This window comes from Ictidomys tridecemlineatus, chromosome 14, assembly GCF_052094955.1.
Source record: "Ictidomys tridecemlineatus isolate mIctTri1 chromosome 14, mIctTri1.hap1, whole genome shotgun sequence".
Taxonomy (NCBI): domain Eukaryota; kingdom Metazoa; phylum Chordata; class Mammalia; order Rodentia; family Sciuridae; genus Ictidomys; species Ictidomys tridecemlineatus.
In genome coordinates this window covers 24,864,656-24,880,437 of record NC_135490.1, presented here as the reverse complement: position 1 = coordinate 24,880,437, position 15,782 = coordinate 24,864,656, and the positions used below count along the sequence as shown (strand labels likewise).

The window sequence follows — 15,782 nt, the reverse complement described above, 5'->3', positions numbered from 1 at the left end:
ATTGAATAGAAGGAATAAAAGCAGACATTCTTTGCTGGGTCCTGATTTAAGGGGAAAATATGCAACCTGATAAATGTTGTGTTATTTGTGAGATGTTCATAGATGGTCTTTATCAAGTTTTAGTCCTAGTTTGTTGAGTGCTTCTTATCATGAAATAATGTTAAATTTGGTCAAATGATTTTTCTGCATATTGAGATTATTGTCTGATCTTGCTCTTTATTAATGTGATTTATTACATTCTTTGATTTTCATATATGGAGTCTACTTTGCATTCTTGAGATAAATACCACTTAATCATGGTATATATTTCTTTTTATATGATTCTGGGATCAGTTCCTATTAAACATAATTATTCCATTTTATTGAAGTTGTTAAAAATCAACTTTTGGTTTTGTTGACTTTTCTCTATTGTTTTTCTATTCTCTAATTCATTTGTTTTTAAGTCACTCTTTCCTGTGCTTCCTTAGGGTTTAGTTGCATATTTTTCTACTTCCTTAAGATGGAAATTTACGTAATTGATTTAATATTTTTCCTTTTTAAATAGAGTCATTCATTTAAAGCTATACATTTCCCTATAAGAATAGCTTTACCTACATATCCTAAAGTTTAATCTATTGTGGGGTTTGTTTTCATTTGTATCAAAGTATTTTCTAATTCCTCCTGTGATTTCTTTTTTAATGTATAAGTCTCTTTTTCTGTTTTTTTTTATTCTTTTGATATTTTTGCATGCTGCTACTTGCAAGAGTATTTCATTATTTTTAATTGATGTTTTATTTTCATGTCTAATTAACCTATCACAATTATTATCCATTTTACTATTGATAGATATTGAGGGTTCTCCTCTTTTTCCCCCCAGATATTTCTCTAGTTTTATAAATTTGCCACGTCTTCTGATGGACATACAAAGTCATTTGTCTCAAATAGATCATTAGGAGTGAAATTGCCGGATCAAGGTAGGCTTAGTTTTAATGTAATGTCCTGTGAGTCTATGATTCCCACTGTGAAACTCAACACCTTGAATTCTAACCAAGATAAGGAGTTATGTAAGCTGCTGTGAAAAGGGTCTGGAAGGTCTTACCTAAACTCTTCTATTTCACTGGCTAACTATTTTGAGGGCAGGATACAATTAAGTTTTGTTTTTTTGTTTGTTTGTTTTTTTGTACCAGAGATTAAACTGAGGAACACTCAACCTCTGAGCCACATCCCCAGCCCCATTTTGTATTTTATTTAGAGACAGGGTCTCACTGAGTTGCTTAGCACATCACTTTTGCTGAGGCTGGCTTTGAACTTATGATCCTCCTGCCTCAGGCCCCAGAGATGCTGGGATTACAGGCATGTGCCACCGCACCTGGCTACAATTAAGTTTTTTGTTTGTTTGTTTGTTTGTTTTTTAATAGAGAGAGAGAGAAATTTTTAATATTTATTTTTTAGTTTTCGGCAGCATAACATCTTTGTTGGTATGTGGTGCTGAGGATCGAACCCGGGCCGCACACATGCCAGGCGAGCGCGCTACCACTTGAGCCACATCCCCAGCCCAACAATTAAGTTTTTATAAATGTATGTGTAATTAATCTACTCAAGTGAGAGTCTTTATGAATGAGCATTAATTTAAGGGCTTTCACTTATTTATAATTTTAAAGTTTTAAAAATAAGCAAGCTTTTTTTTAATTTGAAAGTATGCAATTTATGCTTTTAAGTCTGATGCTAGAGTCCAAGAAGGCTAACAAGAAACTTATTCTAGTATGTAAATTCTGGTTTTATTTTTAATAATCAGACCTCAACATGGTAAAATACTAATGAATTTAGAGGATAAATACCCAGGATAGTTTAAAATTATTTTAAGAGTTCAGATCAGTAAAAACAGCAAACATGATATGTGAGGTAATTGGATCTGTTTAAATATATCAGCAGTATATCAAAAGCATGTCTTTAAACATGCTCATAGAATGCCTACATATGAAAATAAGAATTTAAGACTCCGTTTGTCCTAAAGACCAAAATAAATCAGGAAATTCAAAGTCCTAGTTTCTTTTATTTTCTTGTTGAAATAAAAGGAGTGTGAGTGAAAGCTCTAGTTTCAGTGTATTGGAAAGTTCATTTGGGTTCTACTCTAACTTCCGGAGCTCTCTAGAGATGAGACTGATGGGAGAAAACATACAGTTAAGACTAACCACAAGCTATCATTGAGGCTATTTTTCTCCAGGAGTAATACTTCAGGAAAAGTCGCATATCTAATCACAAAATCCAAATGGCTTCTTTAAATGTGTTCCTTTGTTTGAGACCAGAAGAGAGTGTGGGAAAATAACCAAATGTGCATAAAAATCTAATCATCTAGTATAGACAAAGAAAAACAAAGTCTCCTCCACCTCCCTTCATATTCTTACATTCTCCCCTTCCTCGTGGACAATTTGAAAGATGTGCCTCACATATTCACGAAGAAGGAACATGATTGTCATTTTACTTGGCATTTTGTTAGTAATTTTAGTGCTTCCCTATAAATCACTTTTGAAATTTGTTCTAGATTATAATTCAAAATTTGGGAATTATAGTAACCAAGTAAATTGTATTCTCTGGTCATCTCATTGGGTTTTAAATTAATTTTATGAAAAGTTGTTTAAATTAATTTTCTGAGAAGTTGTAGAATAGCTTAAAAAAAAGAAAAGAAAAGAATTTTAAAAATCAATTAAGAATAGCAAAAGCTTCAGAGGTACCTCAAGGCACACCAGCAAGAGTAGGGTTTCCAAAACCTGCTTCATACACCGATGGCACAGTTTCTATGATGACGTGATATGAAAATATGGTTCATGATTAACAAGTCTTAAGGGGAACTCTTATGTTCCTAAGATGAGTAAATGGACATGCACAAATTATTTTTTGATTAATTGCCTATTACAAGGGTAACATATTTTATTTAAAAAATTATTTTTAAATTTAATAATGTTTCACCTAACTAAGTATAAGACATACATCATTGTTGTTGTTATAATTTTATTATATCCTTCTTTGTGATTATCGACAGCCATATGTTTATATCTTTAGACATATCAGAGAAAAGAAAAATAATGAAACATTGCATTAACTTTCATTGTCAATATCTGCATATTTCCGGTTGTCCTTGCTTGTGCCAGCGAAAGCCTGAAATCAACAAGAGTGATTTGTGTTGTGTTCTTTCTGGAAATCCAATACCGTGGAATTATTTTGATAGAACACAGCTTGTTTTGAAAAAATGTGTAACGTTTCCAAATTTAGATTTTCTTCAGCCAAAAGCCTTATTTTGAAGCATCCTAAATATTTTCTGACTATCATTGCAAAGAAAAACAACGAAAAATACATACAAATTAAGTAAGAGTTTGATGAAGCCATGTGTTCTGAAGATGCCCACGACAAATTTGGCTTGGATCACAAAATAATTTTAAGTGATATATTTACCAAAGAATATGATTCAGGAGGTTAATTATTATTATGCACAAATCATAATTTATTTTGCTTCTAAACATTTGATTCTAAGAAGTTTGTAGAAACTCATCTGGAAAACTCCAAGGAGTTCGTATAGTTCAATTATCACGTATCACTGGATAAATAGTTATCCAATCTTGGCTCACATACTCCTGCATTGGAGAACTTCCTATTTATTACAAGCTCAATTTTTGAGAAACTTCTTTCTTATATTCATGTTTTAAATTTACTTTTGCATTTTTGTATTTATGAAGGCCAATCTTATAATTTCCTTGCTTTGATATTATTTCTGCCATCTGGAAATATTAATAAAAGCAACCACAGGAACAATCATTACCATTTATCAAGGCTTTATGGAGCACCAAGCATGGCGATTGGAATTTTGTATAGATTTCTGCATTTAATCATCACAACTGACCTGAGAAATGGTTAGCTTTCATCGTCTCTATATTTTCTAGATGACAAAAGGAGTTTATAGAGACTAAATAATTATCAAATAATGATTATAACTACAATACTAAATAATAATGGAAACAATCATATTAGTAATACAAAGCTGTGTTCCAAGCCCACATTTTAAAAAGCTAAGATTTTCACCTTATTGTTATATTAAAAAACAATCTTCTACATATTTAAAAGTCATGATCATGCCTGTAAATATTTTTTTTTCCCAGCTAAATGCTGCCAGTTTCTTCCATTGAGTCTCCTAGGCTAGTGTTTCTGTGATTGTACTATTCCAGTCAATCTGCTCTGGATATGTTGCTTGTCAATATCTCAGCAAAGTAAACTCCCAGAAAGGAACACTGTGTTCCATGTCCAAGCTGGGTAGGACATAAAACATACTAAAACTTCTTTTTCCCCAGATAGTAATTCCTCTAGGAATGCTGACTGAAATGGTATAATGTATTAAAGATTCCTTGTGGAATTGAATACAGTAAACAAAAAATCTGAAATCTCTTTTATAGGTTCTGCAGTTCCAACGGATTGTCCTGTATTGACGTCTGTACAGTTGACCTTTTAAGCAAAAATATACATCTACATTTTTTCATGTAGACTTCTATTAATTTTTAAATTTGTCCCTATTAATCTATTCAGCCTGACATGTGGAAAATATTTTAAATAATGAAAATAGCATCTTCCATATTTGCTATCCCTCATAACTTACAATTGCTCTATAATTTGGTGGCGCACCATGTGTACACTCTAAGAAGGGCTAGAGAGTGTCAGGAAAACTGTAAATAGAATAAAGTCAAGGAGAGTCCTGGTAGATTCTATGTCTACATTACATGGACACACACACACAGGCACACAAGTACATACACAGTGCATACCTGGTCTTTCTAAAGAAGAATAATAGAGTAAGTCACTAAGATATTCAAAGAGTTGACCAGATCATGAATAATCAGTGGATGGATAGATGGACAGATGGGTGGCCAAGAGGGAGTGAGTTTTGTTATAGTGATATTTTGTTACTTTGTTAAGGTGATGAGATATCAAAGACAATAATAGTCCATGCTAGCCTGAATATAACACCTAGGGAAGACTCACTGTGTGAGACTCCCCTTCTCTCTGCAAATATTGATAGAGAAAGAAACCATTAGAGAAAAGTTAGCGAAATAACAAAAAATCATTTTGCCAGAGATTGTTCCAAATTTTAGATGCGTAACACCTTATGGACTAAATAAAGCTTTCAGCATCAACTACTGGTTCTCTCTTTCCAAAAGAATGGTCAGTGACCCTTTACTATCAAAATTCCTTGTTTCCCTTCCCCATCCAAGGAAATAGACCTATAAAAAGCACCATTTTTCATTGTACCTCAGAACATAGGTGTGTGTTTGCGTTCTTCTGTGATATTTTGTGCCTCAACACTTCCTAAGACACAGGTTCAATCTGTGCTGCCCTTTTCCAGCTGTAAAAACTCAAAGATTTAAAAAAAAAAAAAAACCTCAAAGATTGGGCTGTAATTTAAAAGGTATGAAATAGTATATCTTCCCAAAGCACAGAAGCAAGTTCATGAATAAGAATGTTAAAGAAACAAATCTGGCACAACTGAAGGGAAAGGTTTTAAATAACAGAAGAAATAGATACTATTGAATACCTCCTATGTGCCAACAAGCTTAAATAGGTAATGAAAAATATAGTAACACATATCCCTGTGTCACTAAGTAGACGGTTGATGAGAACAGGAAAAATGAATATGAATTTCAAGCTGCATTCTCTTTCTCCAGAAGCAGACTTTATTTAAAATATTAAAATAAACGTATTCCTTTTTTCTAGGTACGCTAACCCAACGAGTTTTATTTATGTCAAGAAGTAGGTAAAAATTGTTTTGTAGGAAAAAAGGAAATAACAAGATTTGTGACAATGTGAATGTGTTGCCTAAGAAGCTAAAACATTATATTTAATGAGGGATGGTCAGTCATTACCTTGGTAGTTACTCATTCCTCTGACAGCGGTGGAAAATAAAAACTATGGTCATAGAATAACCTTCACTTTAAACTTCAGATTATTATTAATTTTTGTTTATATATTTATTTTTGAGGTAATGGAGGTTGAACCTAAGATACTTTACCACTGAGCTACATCTCCAATCCCTCTTATCTTTTATGTTGAGACAGGGGCTAAGTTGCCTAGGCAAGCCTCAAACTTAGATCCTTCCTGCTTCAGCCTGATGAGGAGCTGGAATAATAGGTGTGCACCACTGTGACCAGTTATTGTTATTTTAAAGAAATGTTCATTTCCTAAGTATCAACTTAGAATTTCCTATATTGACACATATATGTATTATATTTACATATGTGTCATACGTAATTATTTAAGTATATATATATATATGTGTGTGTATAAGTATACACACACACACACACACACACACACACACACACATATACACATAATTAGCCAGAAAAATATAGGCTTAGTATTCATGTTGAGCTGGAGAAAAGACTGATTTGACAGGAAATACTGACATAGGTTTATACATTCTGTTAGAGATATAATCTTTAGACTATATTCCATACTGCAAAAAGCATAATAAAAATTTCCCCATCTTCCTGAGTGCAGTTAAATTTTGGAGCATAATTGAGGACTTGGAGGTGAGATGGAACAAAAACATCTTCCCACGTCAGGGTCACAAGGAGTTAAGAACTGAATTCATAATGCATGAGATCACCCTCAGCCTGTCCTCCTGGAGCTGGTAAGGGGAGCCCTGCAGCATGACCAGGCCAGGAGCAAAGGCAGGACTAAAGGTCTACCATAGTAAGGCAGGCCGGGGGCTTGGTGAAGGCTCCCCCCCCCCCCCCCCGGAGAGCCCTGTCATGGGATCAGTCTTTGTGCACTTGAGAGAAACCATTTTTTAGTAGTTAATTTCAGATTTTTTTCACTGATAAAATGTCTACCCATTACCCCAAATCTCCAATAACATCTTGTTAAGTGATGTAGGACTGAGAGCAGGCTCTGTATCTCATGCTTCTTGTGATGCTGCAAGTGGATAGCAGTCAGAACAAACCCCGTAGAGTCCCTTGGAATGGCAGGAATGGCCCAGGGAAGAAGAGCACAGCACACAAAACCCTGAAAAACTATGTTTGACTGGGGCTGTGCAACATCCAGGCCTACTGGATGCCCCAAATCCTTCATGGCAAGGAGGTGGGATTACATCATAAATGACCCAACACCTACTGTCAAGTGGGAGTATAACACAAACTACTGCCATTTGTTCCTAAGAGTGAAATGTTACCCAGTCTAGCAACTTAAACTGGAATTACACATAATGTATGCTCTTATCTAGTGTTTAATTATCATAACAACCCTTTCAAGTAGATTAATTGAAAGTCAATTTCTCAAATAAGGGGTTGGGATTTTGAAAAGTAAGTTCTTGGCCCAAATACATGATGGCTTCTGAGTATCAACTCCAAGTTGTAGATTGAGTTATATGTCTTGAAAGCTTCTGTCTTGTCTTTGAAACATACTCCTTCCCTAAACATGAAATTGATGATCATAAAAGGTAATTAAGATCCCTCTTAATAAAATGATTCAGGCATCTGAATGACAAGATGCTGGAGATATCATAAAGATGATGGTGTATGTGGAGGTTGGACCACACTGTTGTTGGACCAAAATGTTGTGATTCTCTTTTGACTCTGTGTTAATTACAGTCCACAAATCCAATTTCTACAGGTGATTAATAAGGCAACTCTCATGGTATGTTATTCTTTTGATATTTCTATTCCCAAGGTTTTAAACAAGCTGCAACAAGAAATTCCCATACTTATTTCAAAACAGAAGTGGGACAGTGAACCCTCTGTGACATTTTTTTTTTTAAAGAAAACAAATGCCACCTGGATGAAGCTTCTCTGTTTCCAAGACTGTTGCGACATCAGCAGTCAGGGATGATTTTAATGACTTCAGTGCAGTGCTGGCACAAAGATGTGCAGAGTCTCTGTCTCCGAGGCTGCAGAGAACACTGGGGAGAAGCCCGCTTTCTGCCAAGGTAATGAAAATATTGAAGGTCTGCCAGGGTTAATTAATAACATAGTGAGAAGATCCTGTTCACCAGTGGTCACTTGGAGAGGAACCAAAGACTGCTTGAGGGAAGCTGGGCTGCCTGCCATACTGGTCATCTCATGAGCTGCAATTACTGGGCGCAGAGAGTCAACAAAGATATTTTGTCTCAACCTGTTTCTACTGAAGGTCTCCCTTTGCTTGGCTTAAATACATGACTCAGATATAGAAAATCGAGTCCCCCAGTGTTCCACATTTGGACCTCAAACTGGTCTTCAGCTCTGTCTACATTCTTCCTATTTTACTTAATATGGCACCCTAATACCTCCAAAACTTAATTACAGCATTTTCATAACAATTCTCCCTTAACATCCAAAGATCATATGTAAATAGTTATAATTTTTCAATGACAAATGCAGTAGGTGATCCCCCAAATCATTCACAGTTGCTCTCCTCTGTTACCCTTCCTCCACACTAAACAACCCAGTAGCTGAAGCCCTGTAAAAAAAAAATTTCTATAATAATGTCTCAAGAGCAAGTATTTCTATGTTTACATAAAATTGGAAGAGTAGCTTCTGAAAAAAAAAACTGAAGTTTGGGGTTTTGCAATACTAAGATTTACAAATAGATTCTGTACTAAATTACTTAGATTTTTTTTTCCAGAACTAAGTGATCTTCCCAAATTCCAGAAACTTTCTCTAATATACTGCAACTGATAAAGACATAAAAAATGAACAGAGGTTGGTCAACAAGTGCTGCTAGTTCTCCAGCACATGGACACATAAATTAAAAAGTGAGCAGTGCTCCAATTGTTTATCTAGCTGAAATGTCTTGAAATGATCTGATGATAATAAAAAATTAGCAAGTAATTCTGGCTCCATGAGGGGAAAATTTTAAATATTATTTAAATTTTATCTGTTAGAAAAACACTTGCTAAGCCCTATGATGTGGTTTTGCTTCTTTGGGGCTGCCCAGTAACTCATTCTGTAACATAAGAAGGGTGAGGGCGAGAGTTAGACAAGTGAGGCACTTACTTGTCTTGGCTATGAAATTCAAGGGAGTAATAGACCCAGGAAATAAGATAAATCTTTTTTTTTTTTTTTTTGAGGAGGGCAGTACTGAGGATTGAACTCAGGGGCACTCGACCACTGAGCCACATCCCTAGTCCTATTTTGTATTTTATTTAGAGACAGGATCTCACTAAGTTGCTTAGAACCTCATTTTTGCTAAGGCTGGCTTTTGAACTCACAATCCTCCTGCCTCAGCTTTTCCCAAGCCACTGGGATTACAGAAGTGCATCACTTCACCCAGCGATAAATCATATTTTGATGAAATAATTTTAAATATGAAAATATATGCAAAAACCTCTGGTGGATGAAACATCAAAAGTTTAAATAAAGGAAGATCTGTTAACTGGTGTGAGTGAAAAAGCAAAAGAGAAAGGAGGATGAAATTGTCAATTTGCAGTGATGCATCAAAACCTTGATCATAGAGCCAGAAGTATGCAATGAGGGGGAAAAGAAAGAATAATTTAACAATCTAGCTAAAAACATCAGAACCACTTTTAGGGAAAAAAATGCTCTTTTATTAAAAAGAAAAGAAAAAGAAGAGGAATAAATAAGGCATTGAGAGCTTTTATGAATGAGAGCCCCAGACTATGGCCAGAATGTATCAGGATAAAGAAAAGGAAAACCAAACCCCCACCCAACAGAGAAGGAAATACTTTTCAAGATCACTGGTGCCCAGCTGGAAGGAGAAAAGAGCCAGAAGACAAGGAAGGGAGCTTCTTCCTAGGGACCTAAAAAATTACCTAATTAGAGGTAATTTTCTTACCTCTAATTAGTAAGAAAATTCCTACTCACTGTGGAACTTGTAGGAGCAGGACAATCTATCCATCTTTTCAATTGCAAGTGATCGACTTTGCTGCCTTGAATGTACCTACCTACCTTCAATGGCACTAAACCTTCAGAGATGTCTGCCATATATATGTTCTTGAGTCAGCAAAGCAGGGAAATATTCAGATACAGCATGGTGGGTTAGATCAAGGTGGTCCTTGGAAGCTATCCTCGTTTTCTAGTTCATTAAATAGTTTATTAACTTGTTATTTAAATGTTTATTAAAATTAACTGGTTATGATTAATGAAATTGTTTCATGTCTGTCCCTTTTCCTCTTCATATGTAAAGTAGAAGAGGCAGGTTAATCAAATAGAATATGCACACGTGTGTGCATGTATTTTTATATGCATTGAATGCGACATCTTAAACCAATGTAGAAATGAAAGAAAAATCAATAGAAACACTAAGATAATCACTTTATTATTACAAATAGTCAAATCAATTTTGATCATTTTAATAACATATATTACAAGTCTTTAGTTTGTATTTTTAGTTCATTTCTTCTAGCTTTTTTAAAATATTGGGGATTGAACCCAGGCATACTCTACCACTGAGCTACATCCCCAGCCTTTTTTATTTTTTATTTTGAGACAGTCCTCAATAAATTATCCAGGCTGGCCTTGAAATAGTGATTTTCCTGCCTCAGCCTCCTAAATTGTTGGATTACAGGAGTGCACCACAGCACCAGGCTATTGCTTCTATTCTAGTTAAAAAAAAAATCACCAGATTTTATGTGAGGATTTTAGGTGAGGATTACTTTTATAATACCTAATTGCACCTACAAAACTTTATTATGTTGTATAAGATTTTTGTTTAGAATAATGAAAGCTCTTCAGTGACAGGAACACAATAAACATTTATGGAATGAATTTTTTATTTCTGATAGTTTCTTGAATTTATTTCATATATCTAACTGCTTTTCATATGATGATTTTCTTCTGATTCTTATAATTACTCTTTCATAATTCTGATCTTCTATAATAATGCTAAATAATAAAGAGAACAAGAGCAAGCAAACATAAAGGTAATAATGGAAAACGTTTGGGTTTTCTCCTGATTTTCATAGTAATCCCTCTATTGAGGGATTTACTGTCAAACATGATGTTGTAACACCCCTTTCCTGAGAAATCAGTAATACACTATTCATGTTAAGGTCAAGAAGACTAGAGGGTTGTGATGTAGCTCAGTGGTAGAGCACTTAGCTAGTGTGCATGAGGTCCTAGGTTTGATTTCCAGCACTGAAAAAGAAGAAGGAGAATATGGAGAAGACTATTAATCTGTTTATCTTTGTTAATGCTGTTTAAAATAACCGATATTACACATTAATGAAAGCTTTTTAGAGGTAAACATATTTTGATATACTAGAATATTTTGGAACAGTTTGTGAAACCCATCTTCAACTTTCTAGTTTCAATTTATAAAGATGTTTTGAATGAAAAAAAATCCAAAAACTGATTTTTAACTTCCTAAATCGTACAGACATACCACAAGTGTTTTGTTTCTGCCCAATTTGTTGTTTGTTTTGTTTTTTCGGTAGAGAAGTTCACTTTCAGTTCTGTGCATGTTGTCTATTGCTTGGTATAAAAACTCATATCCAAATGACTGCTTTTAATATCAAAGATAAAACCTGCTTAAATTGTAGGGATGTTAGTTATATACATTAATTGCAGAACATAAAATGGGTATGAAGAAAAAAAATAATATTTCTCGTCATCTCATTGCTCAAAGACAAAAGGCAAGATAAATGTCCATCCATTTATCTGTCTTTTTATTTAAGGACATTTAAGATGCTGTTGCATTTAAATGCCCTGCTCCCTTCTTCCTACATTATAATGTGTATTTTTGCATGTTATTATATATTCTTGAAAATCATGAACTTTGCATCTGTGACAATCTATCCAAAGAACATGACAAACTTTATTTTACTATTGAATATTTAGGTTACTTCTAGTGATTATTTGTATGAGCAACACTGTGAAGAAAAATAAGTACATAAATCTTTATGTGAGAATCATTTATCATTCCTCCCACAGGGAAGAACATAAGAAACTTTGAGATCAAAGCACAGGACCCTGCAAGTTCATGGGATTGCTTCATTATTCACTGGCATTAAATCAAAGTATTCTGAGGTCCCACCTCTTTTAGTTTTTGCAAATTATAAACATAGGCACACTGTTATCTTCATTATTAAAAGTCATCAGAAAGAAATTTTGCCTAGTCATGACATCAGAGAAAGACTAGACTTGATCGATTTTTTTTTTTTTTTTGGCAAGAGTGTCATGGTCCAAACACTGGTTAATTCTGGAGAGACCCTGAAGAACACATTGTCAACAGTCCTCATAATCTAATAGCAGTCATGTTTGGAAAAGAGATTGTATTGCAGGGAAGGGCCATTAATATTGCCAACAGCTAAATTATATGCTGCTTATCCTTTTAATCTTGCAATTCTTCTCTCCCTGGACCTTCATGTTCCTGAAGAAATGATAATGTCAAGGACAGTGTGTGGAGATCACAAGAGGAAGAGGTGGGGAACATGTCTTATTACTTGAAGAAATTTATCAGTGAGATAAGATAGACCCATTGCTGGGGAGTTTCCAAATTTATTGTTTACCAATTGATTCATCTTAGAATTGAGCTGTAAAACATCAGGGCAAAGGATGCTCTTGGTTACCAAATCTGTTTGCCTACCAGGGCAGCACCATATACTTCCAAAACTTTATAGGCCTCCCCTAAATGACTCACAGAATGGGAATTTCGCCTCCTCTCATGGGAGATTATTTTGTGGCCTCTTAAATATGGTCCATTGTGAAAGTCTTCCTGATGAAATAATGTTTGTTTTCTTTTCCTCATCTCACTCATGACCCTTAGATAATCCCAGAAGACCACCTTCACAATCCCTCTTCTTCTTTGGGGCTTCTACCTTCAATTATCTGCAAACAGCTATCGTCTCCCCAGCCCCACGCACATGCACACACTCCTTAGCTCTTCAGCCAACCTACACATGTAAGTCTTTTAATCTTTCTCCATACATCAAAACCTCTAGCTGGTTAATCATTTTAGCTCCTCTAATAAGCAGTGAATTTTGAAGGGGGATTATGGTTTCCCTGTCAAGCTTTTCTCATGTCAGCTGTATCCCTTCTTCTCAGCCACATGCCAGATTTCTGTAGGCCAATAGCCATTCATCAACAGAAATGAGGTTTTTCTGGAATGCTGTGTTCTATAGTTTAAATATATATATATATCATCCCTCCTGCCCATAACTCATTTCTAGGGTGAATCAATATTTATATGAATTATAAGAAGGAAGAAAAGTATGAAAAGAAAATCTAGGACTACCCTAAACTGTCACCCGACTGAAAAACTTTTCAATTACCTGAAAATTTCAAAAATAATGCTTCCTTTAAACATGAATTGTGAAATAGTAAAAGAGAGTTAAGCACCTTTGGTAAAGGAAGCATTGAAGGGAGTTGAATGAAAAGAGACTCCCCTCTGGTTCTTCAACCATTCTCTGGTAGCTTCCATGGTCCCCACCCATCAAGATCCAGGTTTAGTTCCATGTCCTGCAGTGCAGATCCCTTTCCTCTACACCTAGAGTTTGCTGTCTGTTATAATGTGCTTTCACACTACTCGTTTATTTTACATTTGATGGTTTCACCTCGCTATTGATTTGCAAACACCGTATGAAATGTTTCTTCACTACCTCCCCAAAGAACCAGGACGTGGCTGTTCATGAAGTGACTGTTTAATACTTCCTGACTCCAGCTGCCATGAGAACCTCATGAGATAGCTCCAAAACTGAAAATTCTTTAAGCATTTGTAAAAGATTATATTTAGGTTTAAGTAGAAATAGCTCCATGTTTAAGTTTCAAAAACTGCTCTCCTATGACTCAGTTTCTGTTATTGAAGAAGAACAAAAGCTAGCAAAGCCTCCAGATGCACGTTGTATCTGGTGTATCCAAACTTTCTTTTTATGTTTCCTGGAATTAGGTCTATATCTCTTATCACCCATAAAACTTAGGCATTTTTTTTCTTTGTTCTGCTACTACTCCATTCTTTTTACTTTCTGCAGCAACTTCTGCTCTGCGTTCCTTTACTCTTTCTTCCCTCAAGAATTAAAAATATGAAGATGTCCATCCAAATTGTTATAAAACCTACTTGTCAAAGATCAACATCCTTAGTCATCGTACAACATGTCAGGAAGTCATGAAAAATCATCTTCATCAGCAAAGCACTGTTCCTTATCATTTGCTTAAACCCTGGATGTGCTGTCCTTCACTTTACATTTTTAACTGTTGAACAATTAGTCTGAAGTTCAAGTAACCTTCTGCAGAAGACCCACAGATTGGTGAATCACAGGTAGGTATAAATTCTCTAGTAAAAAAAAAAAAAAAAGATAAATCTCTTTTCAAATCTGTTTTCCTTTTTTTCATTGTCACAGAATTCTTAAACACAATTCTGTGTTTCTTGCAGAAGCTCCTGACTAAGGATGGCACCGGACATCCTGGATGACATTTTAAACTCTCTAGGGATACCTCCCAGCCAAACTCTAAAAACTCCTGCTGGTACAAATAAAAGACCAGACCCCAAATTCACTCATGTAAACATCACAAGCAGCGACTAGGGGACCCAAAACATTCTTTAGGATCTCACTAGCTTCCTACTTGATTGAAAATCTAAGCCTTATGTAAGGGCATTAAAGATGCTTGCTCCTGGAATCAGTATCACTATAAAGAAAGGATCCATAGACACAGAACAACTTCTAAGTTATGGGGCAAGTTTACAGGCACTTAACAGTCATCCATAGGCACTCCAAGCAGGCCTTTGCCTACTCTGTTTTCATTCTTATTCACTTCAGATGGTCTACGTCTCTTTGCTAAGTTTGAGTTAATAATCCAAGTGTGGTATAGCCAAATAAGCTGGAATTTGAAGTTGGCAGACTCAATTGAAACTCTGGGTTCATTTATGGTATTTTGGACAAGTTACTTTATTTTTCTAATCGCTTTTTCCTTCCTTGCATAATGAGGATAGAATTGACCTCAATTACATAGTGCTTTGCAGTAAAAGCTCTAAATCAGACACTCCAGGTTTGTCTCTCACCATTGGCACTTTTTATGGGAGTACCCTTGGGCAATCAGAACTTCTTTTACCCTCAGTTTCTAAAGTAGACTAACAATAGGAAAGCTCATGTGAGATTTAGATGAGAAAACATATGTAGAGTCACCTAGAAGGACATTTGATACATGTGATATATGCTGTGTGCTGTTTGATATATACACATTTCATTTTATTCTTAAATGATGCACAGAAATAAAGATTAATAACTCCAAGTAATTAAAATAACGTGTCAGTTTCTAAAATCAATAGTCTCAAATCCATTTTTACCATTCTATCTACCCTAACTGCATTACTTTGGACGTAATGTTTTAATCATCTGAATAAATATACATAAAAACATTGTCTTAGGAAAAAAATAGTAAAACATTTGTTCATTAAGAATATATATTTTTTCTGTACACGCCATTAAAAAAAAATGCCATTAAAAATTTCCAAAGAGTATCCCACATAATAATGTGTTAGTCCTTCTTAAAAAGTTTTATTTTTTTAATTTTAGAGTTTAAAGTGCATTACAAAAGGAAATATAAAGTGAGTCCTTTTCTCAGGGTACTTTTGAGTAGTCAGTCTAGACAATTTTTCAAAAATAAATTTGAATCAAGTAGTCACCAACTACAATATATATTACAACTGGAATGTGAGAGGGAACTGCTTCTGAAGGTTAAAAAAATCATTTCACTCTTAAAATCACCAAGCCAAAATAATTATAGTGACTCCTACTTTGCTTTACTACCATAAAATTCTATGCTTGAAAGGAAACTTTGACCATATTTCACTTTTGCCAAATCCTCATTTTACTGTTGGTCTTAGAAAAAGGA

The 15,782-nt window shown here is 34.8% G+C and overlaps 1 long non-coding RNA gene across 1 annotated transcript; it reads left to right on the top strand.

Moving 5' to 3' along the window:
- The first annotated feature begins 7,844 nt into the window (after positions 1–7,844).
- LOC144370582 (uncharacterized) lies at positions 7,845–15,470 on the top strand. Its single transcript, XR_013430496.1, has 4 exons — positions 7,845–7,945; positions 12,721–12,855; positions 13,922–14,208; positions 14,323–15,470. It is a non-coding gene; the product is annotated as an uncharacterized LOC144370582 (long non-coding RNA).
- Positions 15,471–15,782: the final 312 nt, after the last annotated feature.